Consider the following 22,487-nt stretch of genomic DNA (forward strand, 5'->3'; position numbering starts at 1 on the left):
GTTTATAACTAGCATTTTAAAATGAACTTATTATCCATGTCCTTCTACTGAATGGGAAGGGCTTTACACCCTTCCAAAGTTCCAGCAAATTCCTTAGCCTCACACAATTTCTCATTCTCATCTCAGAAAGACGCATTTTGTAAAACATAGAAAGAGACAGAACTATGTAAATGCATAAACAATAAAAATTGTTGTAGTTATGTGGTGAAGCAAAATACTCCTGCAAATAGATATTGAACATGAAGGGACTCTAATTATTCAGAGAAGCTGTGAGATCATCTCTACTCTCATGCTTAGCAGGGAAAAGTAGAAATACACAAGAAACAAAAACAAATGGAAATAATATGAAAAATTCCCAAATGATAGGTCAAAACAAGTTGCATTTTAAAAAATTTTTTTGATGCAGGGTTTCACTTTGTCAACCAGGCTGGAGTGCAGTGGCATCATCACAGCTCACCTCAGCCTCAACTTACTGAGCTCAGGTGATCCTTCTACATCAACCTCCCAAATAGCACCTGGGCCTACAGCTGTGCATCACCACATCTGACTATTTTTTTTTCTTTTTGTAGAAACAAGGTCTCTCTGTGTTGCCTAGGATACTCCTGGTCTTAGACAATCCTCCCACCTTGGCCTCCCAAAGTGCTGGGATTGCAGGCATGAACCACTGAACTGGACCTTAAACCAGTTGTATTTAAACAAAACTCCCGAAACTCTCAATGAAAAAATAATATGTTTATATTTAAAAGAATAGATAAATTATATACTGGATCTAGAAGTAAAAAAAGGGATCTATAATTACATGAGTATTCAGAAAATTTTAAGTATTTTCATTAAAAAGTATATAAGCAATAAGGAATAATCATTTCATATTAATAATAATTTGATTTTAAAAGTAGATAGTGCAAATATGAAAAAATAATAATAAAGTTCAGGTAAAAAAAGTGCTTAGTAAAAATTTCAAATATTTAGGAATGTATTTTCCTCCAGAGTATCATGTTGTTTGGAAACTAAATTTCCACAGTAAATTTCAATGCTCCTGAAAATGAATTAAAACCTTGAAATTAGCTAAGTAATATGTAATAGTTTGTAGGGGGGAGAAAGGAAGAAAATAATGTGCTAACCTTCCAACCCTTTCCCCAAACAGATTTTTGTATAGTGGTAATTACACTTTCAAGATTCTTTGCTGGGTTTAAACATGTAACCTCATCTCCTTGCTCCCTCCGCAAGCAAGCTGAAAGTCAAACAAATTGTCATCATGTTTACTAATAAAATATTATTTTCCAGGGAATGTTTTCTTAATTTTTTAAATATAAAACATTTTACTACAATTAAGAGAAACTACTCCTGGCACAAAGTCTCTGAAACATTGTCACACTCTAATGGGTGTTGGAAAAGTTTGAAACTCTCTCAATTTATTAAAACTTTGAGTAGCTGTTTTGTACCTAAGAATGAGAATTGATGGAGAGGTTGGGCCTAAACACATAATTTTATGAAATATGATGAAAACATGAGGGTTTTGTTATGACGCACATAACAATCAAGAACCTATTTCTTTTTAGCAAGCTCCTAAAAAGTACCTTCCATATAATTATTAAATAAAACACTCACTTATTCAGTACTCAGCTAGCTTTTAAACTCTGAATAAGAGAAGTACACAGTGAGAGAGGTACTTACACGGTTGCCTTGGATACTGGATGATGCCATTCAGGTCTATGTTTTTATCTGAAAGTGGTGCCCTGTGGAGAAATGAGGCTTGGTGAGTGGCTGTTTATACATAGTAAGTAAATAGAAACTTTGTTTATTTTACAAAGCATTTTTTATTTTGACCCAGATTTCCTTTTCTCATCACACCCAACCCTTGTAAGCTGCAATCATACGGCAGTACAGGTCCTCCACACCACTCCTTTAAACTCCACTTAACAAGAACTTATTAAAACAGAAGCTCAGAATGCTTTGACTAAACATGTTACTCCTTGGGCTGTTTTATAGATCTCAACTATTATATTTATGTCAGTCATACCTATGAACACTGACTGCTTCTCTATTTTCCTTCACAAGGAATGCCATCAATTTAAAAATTTGGTCTAAAGACTCACATAAATGATGCATGTTCTTACCTTAACCAAAGAAAAAGAGAACTCAAGCGTTAGCCAACTTCTAAACATCAAAGGTTTTCTCAGACATGAGTTGCCATTTTAAATGTTGTAGTAACATCCTAGAGTCCCAATAGTGTTAGTGCTATGAGCATACAATTTTGACAGTCTCTTAGAACTAAATGCCTTCTAATTTTGGTAGCATGATTAATCCCTCCTATGTGATAAGTTTTAACCTTCCAATATTTCTTTGAATCAAAAGAACAAATGATCTACAGCAAAAAAGGCAACGAACTTAAATGCTTAACACAATTTAATAGCCTGAAATGAAATAAGTGTGTGCTATGTTTCCATTAAAAAGTTTCCAGCCACAATTAATTGAACGAAAATTCGTCTTGTTCCAAGATTATTCTTGGAAATGTAATTTTAAAATCTGCTTGAAATGAGGAAACTTACTTTTTTATACCATATGAAAGTAATTTCATTTTTCAGGAATGATTTTTGGATAGACTTCCGATTGGATATTTTCCATTGGAACTGGCAGCTCAGGGGGTCGGGTGGGGGGAGGGGAGAGAAGTGATTCTGTGTTCTTTTGCCAGCACTGACAAAGGTCTGGTTGTCAGTGATACCTTTACAGCTAAATTTACCCTGAGTGACAGGAACAGGTGCACCCTGGCCTGCCAGACACTTGTGCCGAGGGATCACGCATCTCATGGCTTGACGATCAAGGGGCAAAGCCTCGGTCTTCATAGAAAAGGAGAGGAGCAAACGCAGCCCAAACTGGGGGGTTTCTCTTCAAAGCCAGCTGGTCTGGCTTTATTCTACAGGAATTTTTTTACCTGTCAGAGTTTGGACAACAAAGCCCTCAGCAGGTGCTGACGGGTACAACTTCCTGGAGAAGCAGAAAGGCACTGGTGAGTTTCAATTACCAAAATATATTTTTTTAATCTCTAAAAGTTGATTTTGTTATCTTGGAAGGGGCACCGCTGAGGTACCTATGTTCACAAAGTTGATGAGACCATGGGAGTCACAGCCAACTCACTCAGTAGTAGGGTTGCCTGGTGTAGAAAGGAGAGTTGTTATCATTTTTAAATATTTTGGATTTTTAGGAGTTTTGAACAATAATAATTTATATTTTTAATATTGATCTCTTTCACGATTATTTTCAACATCTGAAAGATGAGTTAATTATGTATACAATAATAGGTTATTTAAATAAATAACATTTTAGTTTCTTTTTATCTAATTCTGTCATAATCTTTTCTGAATGAAGTTATTTTCTAATAAATCTCCCAAATAAAAAAGGTACAGTGGTACATGCTCTCTTCAAAAATTATATGTGCTAGTTTCTTTTAATATGTGCCTGTTACAGGAATATGATTTGGAGAGAATATTCAATTAATTTTATTTTAATACATTTTAAAAACATATATCACCTGTTTAATAATTAGATAATAATGACAGATCATTTAATAATTAAAAGTGGCAATATTTTCTTATTACTTTAGAAAGAGTGTCTTTAGGGGAAAAAATCTTTGGAATAAGCAACCAAGACAGTATAAAAGCATCTTTTTACGTCATTGATTTCCAAAATTAGTACATTTATATATTTGGTATTTTTATTTTGTGAATTCAAAAGTTTAGGCAAAAATATTTTTTTCAGAATAAGATTCTAATTAATGCAAAACATGGAAAAATGAGACCACATGTTAGGACATATTTTTAAAAAGTGATTCTATTTCAAGGACTCATTCTTTTAACTCTGCTTCACAGCATTTCTCTACAAATTGTTGTATTACAGCAAATTGAAAACATTTATTTAACCAAGTAAGCAGCTCCAAGCTAGAGACTATACATAGTAAACATATGAAACCATTTTAATAACCAAATTCCATATTCACAAGCAACATGGACTAATGAATTTTAAAGACACAACAGCATACATTGATCAAGAATGTTATAAATTATTATGCATAAAATCAATTTTCTGGGCTGCGGGGGGTAGAATCAGTGCTTAAGAAGGGAAAGGCTTTTACCAATATGAATTACTAATACTATGAGGCAACTGTTTTATTCTGATGATCCCATAAATAACTTTCAATCTACAGACTTAACACATGATTGTATAGTGGGAAAAAAATAAGATCTGACTTTTTTTAATGACCATTATATCTAAAATTGATGACAACATGGGTATGCTACAAATTTATGTGTCATACCCTTTTAAACTGGCTGCATTGTTGTTTGAAATTATGAGATATTTGTGGTTTTAAAAATGGTCAAAATGGTCTATCCAACCAAAATATTTTAAAAACATAATCCTATCCATAAACATTTTAATTAAAACTGAAAGCTACTTTTTATTATGTTATCACATGTAGAATATACTTTAGATCATGAAAACCGATTTTTTAAAAATACATTTATTATAGTTTCAAACTGCTGTTTTCATATGATTTTTACCATGTTCTTTATATTGATTCAGACACTCAGGCAATCATAGTCATTAAATTTTTAAATAACTTAATTGTCTATGGAAAAATGAGTACATACTCCAAGTACTTGATAATTTTATTTTTATTTTTCAAATTTGTTAAATATTATATTCCTAGAGAATCACAGCACTTACTTTGAAAGATCATGACTAACTAATACAAAATTAAACAACATATACTGTTAGGTCAACTTCAGAATTATATTTGTTTTCATGTGCATTATTATCGGCTATAATTATTACATCATTTGTCAGTGACACTAGGTATAAGCAATTCAAAAGCTTCTGCCAAACTGTTGTTTATGACTCTTTGTCAATTATTTAAGTGTAAAAGAATTTATTAGAAACAATGTTAGATATAGCCCAAATATTTCAAAATAATAAAATTTATCATTTTAACTATGCCTGAAGATGTGGACCTAATCTAAAATTCTATGATTTTTTTTTTAATCATGAGAAGAAACTGTAAATTCTTGTTATTGTCCAACATGTAGCTATGTGTTTGTCCTTTCTAATAAATCTTCAATTTTGTGTCATGAAAACACCTACGCCAACTCCCTCAATCTATGGGAATTGTTTCTTTTAATAAGTGTTAGTAAATTATTGTGGCTTAAAGTGGCATTAATGCATACCTGCCCTACAATTTTTATTTTAAATATGCCTTTTAAGCATTACAGATTATCTTCATATCTTAAAGATAGTTTACTTATAGTGGAGAAAATTAACCATTCTCCTGTTTCACAAAAGATACTTGAAAAGACATTTTGTATACCCTATATATTCATTGGGAAAATCTTGATTCTTCCAGCAATTCAATTAATTAAATATGACAATCAACCTATTCAATGACAGTACAATGAAGTTTCTAACTAAAATGGTTTACCTGTAAACATTTAAAGCAACAAAAATATTTTGGCTGCTTTATATGTATCTCCTCATTGACCAGCCACCTGACTGACAGCTGTCAACTGTCCATGGGCCAAATGTAACCCAGTAAAGACAAAAATTACATATTACTCATCCCTGTTGAGAATACCTGGTGCCAGTAGATTTTCAAATAGGAATAACTAGACTACACAAAAAAGAAGTGAAGAATCATTTCCTATGCCTCCCGTTCCTCCTCTGTCATTAACTCATTATCTCTTCCTTTTCTGATTGATCCCATTTCTCTTGATGTCCACATCTTACATCTACAAAGAGTTAATTTCCTTAAAAGAACTTCCAGAGTATGTAACAAATGTGTCCATGAAATTACTGGGCAGCCAACTAATGATGCCTACACATTTCTTTCAATCACATCTTCTTTCAAGCTTACAAAATCTTCAAGAGTTATGAGAAGTAGGCTTTGAAGCTGTCAACTTCTCATTTTTAAAGAAAATGAAACTGAAGAACAAAAATGAAATTTACCCAGGGTCACCAAGGTGGATATGTAGATGCAGACTTGGGTATGTCTCACAATTTCATAGCCAGTGATTTTGTTTTCCTATAGTCCTTTAAATATGTGGACTATAGAATTATAAGTAAAACTGAGCACATGGAAAATTAATGTGAGTTCCATTCCTTTAAAGAGCCCTTTCCAATCACTAAACTTAATATCTTATTACAGAAATACACATTTTTATCAGAACTTATTAAAATGTAGTTCTAAAAAAAGGAGCATAAACACATTAAAATATCTATGGTACAAACTGTTCTTTTTTTTAGGTTCTCCTTACCATTGACATGGATTTCTTAACTGGAAATATTTATAAATGTATATAAAACAGCAGAAATAAAAAATAATAAATGACAATACATATGTTTAAAAGATAAATGCAAAAATACATGCAAAAATGTTTTGAAATTACATGTAATTTCAATACTAAATAAGACAATTAAAAAATAATAATTCTAAATCAAATAAAATTACTATTTTAATAAAATAGAAAGTATTTTATTAAATAAAATAATTTTAAAACTAAATATATCAACACATGAGCATATACTCAAATGCAGAATACATTAAACTGTTCATATAACTGACTTTACAACTAGCTAGCTTGTATGTGCATGAGTGTGTTAATTACAAATTTCACTGGATCCCAGAGGCCTCATCAGCAAGTGTTTCCTAACAGCTCAGAAATTCTACCATTCAATTATCCTGTATCAATATAAGAATCTTATATTAATGGAAATAATTATTAATTATATTCGTAAATATTATATGCTTGTATGATTTTTTTATTATTCTATGCAATATATTGATTCAGTCAAGGTCGTGAACATGTTAATATTCAAACCAAAGACTTGTTTTCTGACCCCGGAAAAATTGTTTAGTCAAAATCTACCACATTCTGAACTTAAAAGAATTTATCTTAATCCTGGGCTTTGGGGCAGCACTTGCCTGTGAGAAATGTAAGCTCTAAAACCGATACATGCAAATTAATTTAAAAAATAGAGAAAGTAAAGCTTAAAATATTTATATAAGATATAGGAAGAAATTGTGGCCAAGGTTGGAAGGAATTGGTCTAAAATAATAAACAGTTCTATGACAAACAACACCATTTAACAACTAAATTGTATATCCAAATTTGCAAATGTATTTGCTTATTCCATTACATTTAGTCCAAATCAACATTAGTCATTAATCAGTAAACCACTTAACAATATGCAAAGCAATTGCAAACAAAATAATATCCATTTCCAGCAACTGTGACAGACAGGAGTGTCAAAGCAAAATATGCAGACTCACAGGACTTTGGAGTAAGTTCAATCATTGTGGTGCCTCTCAAAGGGGTTTTAATGAGAGTGAGTGACTTGTCCCGTCTGCTTTTGAAAGATCATAAATGCTTTCTCTTTGGGGTTGAAGAGTATGCTCCAAAGAGCACCAGCACAAAAGTAGGAATATCTGAGTTGTAGTCTCTGTTTCCCTGGTAAGTCATTTGTGACTAGTGACAAGTCACAGCCTCTGAGTCTACTGAATAGATGGGACTTTTTGCTCAGGAATGTACATATGACAGGAAAGAAAGTTTTAGTTATTGAATCTGGACCATTATTGGTGAGTACCTTCTGCAGTAACATGCCCCACCCTCTATTGCTGTAAGTAGCTCACCATGTAGGTATTTCTAATAATCAAAGCGGACACAGAACCCCACGTCAGAGGGCAAACAAAGTCACTTTGTAATACAAAGGAATATTGACAGCATTCCTCTTGAGTACATAATATTAAAAGTCTCACCTTCAAAATTAAATTATCACACATAACTTTGAACTTTTCTGTATGCACTATAAGGCTGAGTTGACAGAAAGTACTTAATAATCATTTAATATTTGTTGTTTTATAAAATAGAAGAAAATTGTTTAAAGTTAAAAAGATATTCTTCATATCACCTCTAAAAACCAGCATAAAAATATATTTGTTTACATCAGAAAAACATTGAAACAAGAAACAAGAGCATCAAAGGCACGCTTTTCTGAAGTGTTAAAAAATACCTGAATCCAAGAGAGATTAAAGCCAGCACTTGGGTATGGAGAGAGATTTAAGAGCTGAGAATACAAATTTCCCTGTTGCAAGAGATGGCAAAACTTTTGACCGCTTGTCAGACAGAGATTATCACTGAGATCACAAGGAGCATCTACACTGATTGAAAGTCTCTTTAGGGATAGGTTGCATGATTCAAGTGTTCAAGGCCAGTGCTTGTCCTGTTTTGAGGGAGTCCAGGAGCCAAAGCAGCTGGCCGTCACTAAGTACGAAAGTGTGTATGGATCACTGGTCACCAACAGTGGAGGACCTTGGATCTAAAGCCCAGTTTACAGGTTTTGCTGAGGTACCAGGATCCAAAGAACAGATTCCATCCAAGAAAAGGGAAATCCCTCAGATAAGGATAGATGAAGTATTGTGCAGAAATTTGAGAGAATTAGACCCCAATGTTGCTGAACTGGATTTCTCAGTACAGTGAGCAGAAGATATGTGGCTTGCACTTTTTTCTTGTTGACAATTTGAACCAAGACAAGCAATGGAAAAGATTTGTATCATTTTGAACTCCCAATCTTACTATCTTAAAGGGTGCTCACAACTTTAAAATTTCCATAAAATTTGTTGAGATTAGTTACGAGAACAGGGGACAATAATGATGAGAACAAAAAGTTACAGCATTAGAAGAACTTTATGGCTCTTACTCCTTCCCTTACCCTAAGTCAGTGGCATCCAAACAAACCACCTGGGGAGCCTGTTAAAAAGCAGATTCCAGAGATATGGTTCAGGGGTCCTGAGGTGGGACCCAATAATCTGCATTTTAACATGCATGCTGAATGATTTCTGAGGTACACTGTTAAACTGTCCCCTGAGCTAAGCTGTTCAAATCCTCACAAGGAGCCCTATTTTGTAAAGATTGTTGGTTCTCCTGGACTACAGTAGCAAGAAACCAGTACTTAGTGATCTTAAGTCCAAAGAGACCAAAAGGAGTCAGTGTGCAACTACAGACGTAATTTGCTCTTTTTAATTTATCGTCTGATATAAATGAAGCACTACTGTGCTAAAGTAGTTCATTTCTTTTAATTATTTTACGTGGATTGGCAAATGATGCGTATCACTCAATACCAGCAAAAAACCAAAACACAGTCTCAGGTTTTACTTCAGTTAAGGCTCTAAATAATACAGCTTGTAATATGATTAGATGGCTTGAGCTGACTCTTCAGGAAAGTTATTTTAAAAAACACAGACAGCTCTTGTTGTGAGAAGTATAAGTGCATTCACTAAGTTTTAGACTACTCAATCACCATTGACCTGGGGAATTTTAAGAGGTCACAGCCTAGTGATAATGTGAGGGAAACCACAGGCCTTTCTTTCCTATGGGCAAGTTATTCTGTGACCATAGGCTACAGAGACTAGAATCTCACTGCTTTGTAAGGATGAGGTGAGAATGTGTGGATGGATGAACATAAATCCTTCCCAGATACTACATAAACAACATAAGCTCAAGACATTGTGTGTTAATTATCATTGTAAACAAAGGCTAATTACAGTGATTAATAACAAAAGCAATGATTAAAAACTCTTCTATGACCCTATAATATCTATAGCATGCATCACAATATTTTATTTTGAGGAGATTCTGGTAAATTTAAAAACATTATTAATATTGTATGGTTCTAAAACAGAAAATATAACTTTCCAAAACAAAGGAAAAATCTGTTAATAACCAGTTGTGTGTGTGTGTGTGTGTGTGTGTGTGTGTGTGTGTATGACTTTACTGAGTCTATAACTGGTAATAAAGAATTTACAACTAAAAATGAAGAGATGAAGCAGAAAAGATGAAGGAAGGAAAGATTAAAAGGAGGGAGGGAGAGAGGGAAGAAAGGGGGAGGGAAAGAGGGAAGAAAGGGGGAGGGAGGGAAGGACTAGAAAAGCTGGAAGGAAATCTCTTGTTTAGTTATTTAAACATTGCTAAAGGGGTCAAAGGGAATAAGAAAGGTATACAATGTTTCTTACTTCAGTAGTGTTCAAAATCTTTTACTTAGAATTGCATTTAATCATTTCTGAGTCTCTTCAGTGATGATTCTTAATATAAAATGCATCCCATCTGATATGGATGTTCTATATTTACAGGTTTAAGGCTACAAAGTGTGATTTCATAAAGGAAATAAAGGTCAGCATGAACTTTGCCTTCCAATCCTAAACTTCCTCCCAAACCTTCTACATTCTCCTCTTCATCCAACATGTAGCACACATTCTCTTCACAGCATTCTTATACCAACTGTGAGACATTTCTGGAAAAATAATCACTAATTACACCTCTCCTGGTTTTGGGGGGCAGGGCAGAAGGGACAGCACCATAGAAAAGTCTGAGTGACACCATGGTCACTGTGACACAAGGCACATGCAGCAACTGTGCGTCTAGTATTGCAAAAAGGTAACAGAAAAAGAGATCAGAGAAACAGGTAATAACATGTAGAATATATATTTTTAAGTATACACATTTTTGAGGAACATCATGATATCTTGCTGATAGAGAGATCATTCATCTTCCAATCCCAACGTTTTCTTTTTTTTTTTTTTTTTTTTTGAGTTGGAGTCTCACTCCGTCACCCAGACGGAGTGCAGTGGCCGCTCTCGGCCACCACAGCCTCGACCTGTTGGGCTCTGCGATCCTTCCAAGTAGCTGGAATTACAGGCGCGCGCTATCATGCCCAGCTCATTTTTGATTTATTGTAGAGATGAGGTCTCGCCAAGTTGCCCAGGCGGTCTCGAACCCGTGGGCTCAGGCAATCCACTCACCTCAGCCTCCCAAAGGCGCGGGATTACAGGCTGAGCCACTGAGCCCTGCTTCCCAACATTTTCAACAGCAAAACTTCTTCTTCAAGTAAGAGACAGGCTACTCATTTGCGTGTGCCCAAAGTTGACGTCTGTGTGGACACATGAAGTGACTTCTGGTGGGAGGGACCTGAGACTCCTCCTGACAACCCAGCAGGGCCACTCCTTGGGATTCATTCTGTCCAGTAGGCCTTTGAAAGGAGGTACATTTACGGGAATCACATGTTGACACCATGTCATGGATCAGGAGCCAAAGTGGCCAGCTCCTGTAAAAGAACATTGTTCAGAATTCTGGGGCCTACAGGGGCGGCTGGGGGATGAAAGGTCACATCCTTGGGAGTCCCTGTGGAGAAAGCAGCCCTCATGAAGGAGCTATTATCGATTGTAAAAACTGCTCCTGGGTGAAGGGATGCCAGGGTGGAGGAAGGGCAGCTGAAGGCGAGGACAGGGAAGAGAGTAATGCAGCCTCACGACCTCATCTACAGGGCACACATAAGATCAGTGACCTCAAGGAGTTAAAACTAAAATGTAGTAGGAAGCCACTGATTTTGCATACTTATGCTAAGTTTCCTCAAATTTAAGGGTAAGATTATGTAATCAATAAGCAATTTAGAAGATGACTGAGGTAACTAAGAAATAAAATCTTGAAGCCTTATTCTGGGCAAATGGAGATATAATTACTTTCATAAGTCAAATAAAATCCAATAAGAATACCTCCAAAAAGTTTCTCTAAAAATAACATTATGTGGAACACTGACAAGAATAGTAGAATTAGCAGTCCCAAAATGTAAGACTTCTTGGTATAATATATATATTAATTTAATCAACATAGTATCTTAAATATGTTTTATATTTAACTATCAAATGCTCTATCATGAAATAACCATTTTGAAATACAAAACTATCAGAAAATAAAGCATCTTCAAAAATAACATTAGATAACTACAACATTGAGATGCTTCTTCCAGAATATGAGACAGTCCTTAAAAGTGAAGTAAAGTTAATAATAGCTAGCATTTATGAGAATTTTCTGTATGTCTGGCACTAAGTGGTTCTAGAAGCACAATTTCACATTCTTCTCTCAGTAAAATTATTATCATGAGTAGGTCCTGCTGTTTTCCCCATTTTACACAAAGGACATTTAGAAAATTAAAATTAAATGGTTAATGAGGTGTCTGAGCCCGGATTCTAATCCAGGGTCTCTGATTTACCTTCACTGCCTGATTTAACTTCACTGTACACTCTTTGAAAAGGACATTTCCCCTGCTGTTCATACATGATGTATAACTTTTAATTAGTAAATTCAATTTTAAAAAATTATCAGACATTTTATGAGTGTTACTTGTCAAAACTGACTCATTAAAGGCTCTACAATCAGCTAGGCGCAGTGTCTCACACCCGTATTACCAGCACTTTGGAAAGGTGGAGGCAAGAGGATTCTTAAGCCCAGGGATTCAAGACCAGCCTGAGCAACTTGGTGAGACCTTACCTCTACAATAAATAAAATTATTAACCAGGCATGGTAGTACGTGTCTGCAGTTCCAGCTACTTGGAAGACTGAGGCAGAAGGATCGCCTGAGCCCAGCAGGTAGAGGTTACAGTGGCCATGAGTGTGCCACTGTATTCCAGCCTGGGTGACAGAGTGAAACTCCAGTAAAAACAACAAAACAAAACAAAAAACCCCTATAACCGTATTGAAATTTCCCTTTTGTATTTTTGATTAGTGTCAATTTACAAGCCAGATATCAAATATGTAATCTACTGTTTGATTGTCAAATCTCAGTTTTCATCCTGTTCACTACATTTGGTTTAGATTTACTTTTGGAAAAAATTCATCCTTAGCAACAATGATTTGCCAACAATCAAACCCTTTTTAAGACTGTGTAGCAAATTCCTAAGGAAATTTCTAAATAGACTCAAACAAAGATAACATTACTGAAATAAATGAATAGCCTCTGAAAGGCCTACCTTGAAGAGGTTGAGAAGTATTTCTGAAGTATTTTCTAGTGAAAAAAGAATATCAATTATATCATCTCCTACTCTCATCATCCCTAAAAGTGAGCAAAATTATAAGAACAAGGAAGCAGTACAGCTAAGGACAGAATATTGGAAACAAATGCATTTGGTTTCATGTTCTTGGGCATTTCTGAGCATGTTGTCCTGGGCAGGTCATGTAAGTGCTCTAAGCTTTAGTTTTTACAATCTGTACAATGCAGGTAATGGTAGTATGTGTCTAAAAAGTGGTTGCTTGAATAAAAAGAAATAAAGCCTATAAAGCAATTATAACAGAGCCTGACAAATAGTATGTAGTCATTAAATCCTAGGTACTTTGAATTTATTTATTTCAACCTACATTCTAATAAGATAGCAGTATTTTTGCACACACTGTTCATATATTATTGTATTATGAATATGAGTATTATTGATTTGAAAAATTTAACTAAGAATTTATTTTTTTAAATCACTAATAATAGCCCATAGAAAATCCTGTCTCCTGGTTTGGATCTTTGACTAAATGAATATACAGGTAAAATAAACTGGCTTTAAGCACTAATTTAAATTTAGAAGTTTTATTGCATTTTGCTTTTAATTCTCATCATGTCCCAAACTTAGACTTCATATCAAACAATGAAAATTAGTTCTTCTTCTTTTCTAGCAAATTACAATATGGATAAAGTATATATCTGCTTGTTTTAAAGTCTATAAAAAACTATATTATTAGAAGCATATATATCTATACATTATTTTGCCCTCTTGAAAAATAAAATTGTATGATATTTTGCTTGTTTTAAAATTTGGGTTTATAAGTAAAGTATTTTAGAAAGAACTTCCTAAGCTCCAGATAGGTAAAATATAGTCATTTGAAGAAAAAAATCCTAAAAAAATGGAGAAAACAAAGCACTTTTTGCAGTGTGGTAGCTTTAATCCCCCCTTTCTAGACTTCTTTGTCTTAACTTGGTATCTTAATAAGGAGTGTTAGCAGGAATAGCAGATGCAATTTTTGTATTAATGTTCTGTTATTTTTTTCTGTACTACATTCTTATACCAAGCATGAAATCCATAGGAATCATAAGCATCCCAAATAGGATTTTATTAAAACATAAAATGACTATGGCTTCTGTGTTTCAAGAAATGATACAGTCCCCTAGACACAGCTGTAATGTTGATTATACGTCCGTCCAGCCGAGAACTACCTCCAGGTCCCTCTTGAACAAAATGCTCCATTAGGCATTCTGTGGGCGCCCCCTTGTCAGCAGGCCTCTGCCCAGCCCAGTTGCCATAGATGGCCACCAGACATTTGGAATGACATCAGGAGACAATCTGAGCAGGCTCTGCCCTAAAGAATTCAAGCTAGCAGGAGACTGAAGATATCAGTGTCTTCTTGGCTGACAACAGCATTCCAAAGGTCAACTGGGGTGAGAAGAGGATAGACTTGGAGTTTCCAGTGCCTTTTCAGCAACCACACAGCTAAGAAACATAAGGAAACATTATTTAAACAAAGAGAGCCAGAAAGTATCCTAGAGGCAATACGCCTGTGAAAGGAAAATAAGGAGACTTATATTCCTTAAGTCATGGAATTTTAGGATCAAAGAGGTCTCTACCTCTTCCAAACTAAAGCTTGAGTTTTCATCCTGAACCAAATCCTGCCTCTCTGATGACCTACTTCCTTCTGCTGTGATCGCCTCAGGAAAGGTGAATAAGGACCTTAATGATACAGAAGTGGAAATTCTTTGCATGAGATTAAGAATGACTAATTTTTACTGCAGTTTGTCACTTTCACAGCCCTGTGCTTTATGTTGAATAGCTTGTGTAATTCTCATTACAGAGTTCTGAGGGCAGAGCATTATGTTCCGCATTTTACAGATGAGGAAACTGAGGCATCTGTTACCACATGATAGCCCCTACTGGTTTGGGGCTATACAGTCTCTTCCAAGTCAGACCAGCCTTTCCAGCAGTCAGACAGGGAGAGGTGGAGGCCATATGCAAGCACTTGAAGAAGTAAAACATTTTCTCTAGGGTATTGGATTTTAGAAAGAATGGGAAGAGCACTGAACCTTGTGCAAATGAGAAATAAAGACAATAATTCAAATATAGATCAGCTCAGAAGTTCAAGTTATTAAAAAATTATTGTTATTAATTTAAAATTCTTTATCATTCGTAAATACTGGAGACTTGGGAGTCCGTCACTAACCATTAGGTTAAAAGCTAACTATTATAAAAGGGCAGAATTAATATCAACATTTCACTCTTGATTAGCAATAAAAATATAGAAGACAAACAAAAACTATTGAAATTAGGAAGCTTATGCTTTGTCTAAATTTGTATGATGTATTCTGTTGCCTTAAATGTCTCAGATGGTATAATTTATAATTATGTTTTGTTCTCTATTAACATTTTTGGCCAAATTCCACTCTAGTTATATCATAATCAATGTTCCTGATTATGTCTCTCTATTGAATGTGAGGAATATTATGCTTTGCTAGCAATTCTTACCTCATGTAACACCCTTCCTCCCTCACCTTAAGTATGTTTCTTAATTCTTACTTTTAAAGGATAATCCCATTTCTTCCGAATTTTTTTAAGTAGAATTATGCACAATGTTATCCCAATTAGTCTCTTTGAAAAGGTATCATATGAATCTATGACACTACCAACAGTGAATTTTTAATTTGGGAGGCAGTATTATTACTCATGCTCCTTATTCCTTATCAAATGGAATTTCTTCCTGGAGGAATACTTAGCAGATATTTCTCTTGTAAAAGAACACTCGCCTAAAATCTTCTGTTACTTTGACGAGCCAATCCCAAGCAAGGTGACCTGATCTGACACAAAGTGTCCTGGATCCTGTCAGGTGACCTTATCTTCCTAACATATGTATGGCATGACTTTTGGGGTGTCACTTCTCTGGGCCTGATTTCTCTTCCCTATTAAAAAAGGGGGGGTACTTTTGTGTAGAGTTCCCTAAGGTCTCTTTCAGCAGGAAGATACTGAAATTCTGACTTTAAAACGTATCATCCTAGTGCCAAGTAACAGAAATACCAAGATTGTCCTAAAGTTTGACTGATATCAATCATAAAGCAATTTTTCTTTCCTTTTTTTTAACCAGTATTTATTTTAAACTCTGTGTAGCAGCAGTCTCCAGCAGAAGTTTATGCAGTGATGGAGATTTCAACATCTCCCTGTCCAGTGAAGTCTCTACTACTAGCCACATGTAGGGACTGAGCACTTGAAATATGGCGAGTGTAACAGGAACTGAATTTTTTATTTCCTTTTAATCAATTCAAATAGCAACATTTTAGTTAATTTAAATACCATATTGATAGCATATAGCTTCAAGAACACGATAACATCAGTGTCTTTGCACCTTTGATATCATTAGTCCCATACTCCTCCCTGCCTTGAGAGCATCCATCTCTCCACCATGCCAGGTGCCCTTGGTACTCCTCCCCAGACAGATCAAAGATCTGCATTTTGTGACTGCATTTTTCCAAGACATCCTAGCACTGTTCCCGCGTGCTAACAAATAAAGGGGGTGCAAAAGGAAAAGGAAGCTTTTTGTTTTGCTTTTTTGTGTGTTTGTAACCAAATACCTCACCATTTCTTCAACTTTGAGGTCTTTTCCCCGGGCAAAATTCAACCATATCCACCAAGGCAGCTTAACTACCAGAGCTAGCGTTTGGCTTTTATTTTCTTTTTAAATAATCATTCACATCCTGCGAGCTCGGGCTACCACATTATTCTCTGGAGACCCTGTCCTTTCCTATTGATTTGCCAGGTGACAAACTCCGGGCGGCAAGCGGGGGACAGGGCGGCGACTGGACCCGCAGGCCTCCCTCGCTCTCCCAGGCTTGCAGAACACTTGGAGCGCTCCAGACACCAGGCACGTGCCAGCGCTTTGTGCACTGTGCGTGGGTGGCTTCATCTCACTCGGCCCCCTATCACTCATGTGGGTTGCTCAGGGCTCCTTCCCAGCTCCTGGGGATCGCCGTTCCCCAACCTAAGGCGAAAATTCCTAGGATCTCCAAACCAGACTAGTAGGGCAACTCCCCGGGCACTGCCACCGCCCCGCCCACGGTGGCGCCCTCCTCCACTCGCCGGAGCCCACCACGCACTCTCTGTACCGAAAAGCCACCGGCCGTGACATCCCCCCTCTCTCTAGACGCAAGTCGGCACACCCCTCCTGCCCCGCGCCGGGACTGCGTGGCCGCTCCCTGGCGCACCCAGGTCCAGCAGGTCCCCAGAAGGGACTGGCCCGCCTCCTGCCCGCCCGCTGCGCGCGCACGTGGCGCACTCACCCCCTACTAGCCGCCTCTGAGCTTGGGAGACGCTCCGGGAAAGGAGCCCCCGCCCCTTCGGCTCCGTCCGCCCGGGGGAATGTGGGTGGGGAAGTGGAGACCGGCACAGAAAGGAGTGTGTAAGTGATGGCAGCGGTGTTGGAGGGGAGGCCTAGCAGTCATTGGACGGCGCTGAGGCTATTGGCGCCCCTACCCAACGCCCAGCCCCTGACTCACTTTCCGCAGACATCGTCCGGAGCGATGGTGGCTGCTGCCGTCAATAACCCAGCGGAGTGAGCCGCTAAAGCCACGGTGACCCTCGACTGGGTCGCTAAGGGGCCGTCCCGACTGAATCCCAGCCCTCCGCTTCCCAAACAAAGAAGTGGACACCGAAATGCAAGGACCAGACTTTTAACCCCCAGTACGGCCGCCCTGACCCCGGTAAAGATCTTTAAAAATGAAAGGGCACACACACAGTAAGGAATCCAGAAGAAACCGTTAAAAGGGGAAATGTGAAAATCCATTCCCTGAATTGAAGGTTTCTGTGTATTTCAAGAAATGGGATAGAATAAATGTTCCGATGAACACTGAACAGTTTTGTAAGTAAAGGTAAAGTCCCAGTAGATGTAGTCATGCATGTGGATGCTTTCGAATCAGCCACACACTTGCAGATAATTGTGCAAGCCTTATTTGGACATACTGATCACAGAAAAAGGAAGAAATGTATCCCATTTTGTAGTAGCACTTTAAAAAAAAGATTTAACGTACCTTTCAGATGTTATATTACGAATATATACGAATTCTCATTTCATAATAGGCTGTAAAGCCAAGGAAAACTGGAAGGGAATTCGCCAGGTAAGCCGTACCGACATCAGGCCTTCACTGTGGACCTGAGTCTAAAAGACTAAACTCAACGAATCACTCCAGAATAAAACTGTTCAAAATTTTCCCTGACTCTGAAGCAACTTAAAAATAAATAAATACATCTTAAGGATGTCAACCCACATACAGAGGTTTGATAAGTGACTCTTTACTATGACAAGTCCTCCTGCTAATAGAAATGGGAAAATGGATGTTGACTAACATGGTCTCATACGTCTCTAGGTTGGTTCTCTTTCTGGGACTAGTCCCAGTCTGAAGTCAAGACAAAGTTCATGACCTAAAACAGAAATTAAAATACAGGAGCATTTGTCTGTACTCGGACAGCTAAACATTGCTTGCAAGGATGAGGTATTATTGGTAATAGAATTCGTAAGCGGTACTGAATACACATCACTAATCCCAAAGTATTTTAAATTGGCCTTCAGGCAATACATAAAATAAGCCCTTTCAGCAATTTCAACTGCATGCAAACATTTCCCAAAGTGACAAATTTTGTTAGCTTGGGATATAATGGATTTGATTTTCTTCCTTGTAATTCTTCATCAGATATAAAAATCAAGGTACAGAAATAAAGATAAATATAGAATCTTTAGATGCGAGATAAAGCATATGATTAAACCTTGTCTTGAAATAACAAATCCTTTGTATAATGCAAATTCTCAATCACAAACGGTCCATATGCTGTGTGCTCTGCTTGGGCTGACACTGCACCCAGTATATTTTGGAAATTTAGATATTTGGCACTATTTGTATTGAAGATTATAAGAATTATCAGAATTAAGGATCATCTTCATTCTTTTATATTCAGTACACATCCATTTGGTTTAAAATCAGAATTAATATTAATGTTACTTTAGATTAGGAGTTATAGAATAAATCTATTCAAATGTACTTTAATATCAGCATTAAAAACAACTATTTTGTACTTACACATTTAAGGTGCCAAAGAAGAGTTGCAAACTGTGAAGTAACTTCTATGAAGAGATGAAATGAAGAATGGAAGGCTGATGACAGTGGCAGTGAAGAAGGGTATGTGGTGAGTGCTCACCTTTGTTTCATCACTTACCACCAAATTAGCAGAAAGGTACAACTCCAAGCCCCTTGTTCTTAGATATTTAGAGTGTCAACTTGTATAACAGTGATAAAGAGTTAAATGGCCACTAAATGCTTTATATGACAAGTTATGCCATGCCATTGTGTTTGAAGCTCACATCACCTTTTGGGCCTACTTTTGCAAGTACTGTATCTCACACAATTAATCCGTTTCATAGGAAGTCATGTATATAATCTATACCATAACTACAAAAAGATTAAAATCTGTTTAATGCTATTGAAATTTGTATCGTACACCTTTTAGATTTTTCTGAACTTCCATGTTCAATTATCATGTTTGTGTTGAATGTCTTCTGGCTGAAGAACAAATACAATACAGCTGAATAATCTTGAGGGGTAGATTAATCTATAGCCTTTCTTCATCTCAGGGTGGGTTGCTGTGGCAACCGCCCCAGCTCACTTTAAAATAATTTTTTAAAGCTCACTTCAAGAGCTACACCCAGCGTGGGCCAGGCTTAAAAGCAGGCAGACCCAGTGCACAGGGCTTTAGGAGATTGCTGCTTTAATGTTGGGACGCAGTGAAGAGAGGAGGATGCAGTAAGATGGTATGTGGCTCTGAACAGAAATGGCAATATTCGCTTTCCCTAGAGGTAAAAGCTCTAGACTCATGCTCCCTGTAACTTCTGGCACTTTAATTAAATACATTGCTAAGCCTCATTCTTTTGGGAGAAAAACAAGTGAATGTAATATTTACCTTTGTGATAAAGTACTTTGATATTATTCAATGAGGGAACTATCTGGTGATTAGGAAAAAAAAAAAAAAGCTGGGTCCATGGTAAATCAATCCCTGAGATCCTTTTCTCTTAAAGGAAGTGTCACCTTTTATTTAACTGAATAGAACCTAGCTTCCAAATGGTTTAAAGAATAGAAGCATTTTCTATTTTCCAATCATGGAACTAGAATAGGTTGGAGAACTCATTTAACATATGAGAAAAGACAAATCCCTAAGTAAGGCACAAATCTTGAACTAGATAGAGAATCCGGGTCTCCTGACAAGCTCTCATCACATGAGAAAATAGTCTGATCCAAGTACCATTAGGTGGCAAGGATCAAGATGATTTTAGGGGGGGAAAAGGATGAATGGATGGAAGGATGGAAGGAAGGAAGGAAGGAAGGAAGGAAGTAAGTCCACAGGTATTTAAAGAAGGATACAAAGCACACCCTGGATTAACCACTGTGTAGATTACTCATGAGTCATTTTAAATCTCAGGTGATTCTCTAGTGTATATTTCTGTGTATCTGTTTTGTTCTGCTTCAACTGTAAAGGCTCACAGGAAGAAAACTAATGCTAATATTAACTTAGGTCACACATAATTAAGAAGCTAAATCTACTGAGGATAAAATCTTATATTTTAAAAGGCCAGCTGTGATACATTCCAGATCCAAATTATTTTCAAATTATCTGCAGTGTGGGGTCATACACACTTTTGAATGCTTGCACTGTCATTGATAATTATGGGTTTGTTAGAATGTTTATTATTAAATAATTCTTTTAAATGTGAAAGGTAAAATAAAAGAGTTTCTTTTTGAAGGAAAACAAATCTGAGACTGAAGTGTACTGTGGTAAATAGAAATACCCTCTATAATCTATGAAAAACAGAATGGTAGAAATTCATGGATTGACTATGTTTGCTCATGTCAAAAAGGCTATTATAATTTATTGAATTAATCTCAGACATTATGGCAATAGACTCAGATGGACCTTCAAACCTTTGTCAGAAACTTTGTGAACTTTGGAAAAATTTGAATTTACTTGTGCCACCATACATAGACATACCTTAGTATTCAAAATGTCTGTGCCCCTTTAAATTTTTGAATTTTTTAAAAAGTTGTGCTTTGAATGAAAACCTAATATAGATGATCTCAGCCATATTATCAAAATGAATTCAAGGTAATAGTAAACTCACCATATGAAAAACAAACAGGCAAATAAAATATATTGTAGATACTAATCTGCAAGAAATAATGCTATTTCAGCTGGTTTTTGCGTGGTAACAGTTTGCTACACTCTCCTATAATAAAAGGGAGGGATTCATCTTAGCTGTGCTGGTTGTCAAAATAGTGATGATTCGGAAGCTTGAAGATTGTTCAGATCTAGTTGTGCTTGTCCATAAAATCAACCTTCCCCTTTCAAGTGAAGCCTTGGGACTGGACCCTACATGTTGACCCACGCTTCTGAGAGAAGTTCTCACATCCAATTGCCCCTACACTGAAGCAGTAGACTTTCAGAACTGCACTGCCCCTGCCCTCATACATTAAAATAGTCGGAGGCACACTGCAGGACTTAACAGGAAATGCAACTAGTCATCGGGTTAAACACAGAGTGCAGAGAGGAATTTTTTAAGTGAGGAAATATCTTTAGCTAGATATCTTATTATACTCCTATTGTCTACTTCTCGTACATTCCATGTTATTTTTTCTATGATTTTCCCTTCTTCCTTTTACAATATTAAAAAAGATAAATGTTGGTTTAAACGTTTTATATAATCTGTAATTCTACTGGCATACAATCTTGTTTTTCCATGATTTGTATACTAGTTGGTGTATTTTATCTTTGACTTTACTGGGCGTGGTGAAATTGGCTAGGGCGGGAGGTGCCCAATCCCTAGTAGCCTGTCCTAAATACTATTAAAGCCTATTTTGGGGTAAGGAAAAGTGTGTATTGTGCTTAAACCTTAACCGAAGTATACTTCCTTATCAGTCTCTATTTCTGCTTCCTGTGCAGCTGAAACTCTTCAGGATAAGTGAAGTCATCAGCTATCGGCTGGGGTAGCCTAATGCATTTGGGAAGTTGGTTTGGTTTACATGTGAATGACCTGGATGAAGTCCAGTAAGGTGTGGAAGAGATAGGGTGGGGGGAGGGCGGAGACAGTCTTGGGGGAAGCTGCCGCCTCGGTAGGTATTTCCAAACTGATTAGAAAGTTCACAGCCCCGCAGTGAAGTCGAGATCTCCAGCACTGGCAATTCATGCATATATCGCTAACAACAGAGAACCCCTTCGGCTCGCTTTCCAGCGCTCCAACCTCTCAGGGCGAATCCGCGCCTGTCGCGCGTGCAGGAAGAGCCCGCGGGCACCGAGAGCTGCGGACCCGAGACCGTGCCTTTTACGCGCGGGGCCCAGAGGAGCGCACCAACCGCTGGAAAAAAGAAGTGGCCAACGCGTACCCAAAAGGGGGAAAAAGTCACAGGAGCAGCGATTAGGGTCGCGCTCCCATTGGTCAGGGGAAAGATCCGACTTTAGAAGGACTTTCCTCCTGGCGGCCCGCCGCGTCCCCGGGGAGCGAGCGCGCGCGGCAGGAGCCCCCGCGACCCCCCCGGGCTCCTCGCCGGTGGCTCGG

The 22,487-nt window shown here is 37.0% G+C and overlaps 1 protein-coding gene across 2 annotated transcripts in view; it reads left to right on the forward strand.

The window, feature by feature from the left end:
• The first annotated feature begins 2,821 nt into the window (after positions 1 to 2,821).
• Positions 2,822 to 22,487, forward strand: part of MEF2C (myocyte enhancer factor 2C) — a 178,487-nt gene continuing 158,821 nt past the window's right edge. For both annotated transcript variants that reach the window (XM_021719503.1, XM_021719515.1), the window contains exons 1-2: positions 2,822 to 3,007; positions 18,976 to 19,072. The gene's annotated coding sequence lies outside the window, so the exon portion shown is untranslated. The remainder of the gene's footprint in view (positions 3,008 to 18,975; positions 19,073 to 22,487) is intronic.

This window comes from Carlito syrichta, unplaced genomic scaffold (assembly GCF_000164805.1).
Source record: "Carlito syrichta isolate Samal-C Ts95f unplaced genomic scaffold, Tarsius_syrichta-2.0.1 Scaffold115580, whole genome shotgun sequence".
NCBI lineage: Eukaryota > Metazoa > Chordata > Mammalia > Primates > Tarsiidae > Carlito > Carlito syrichta.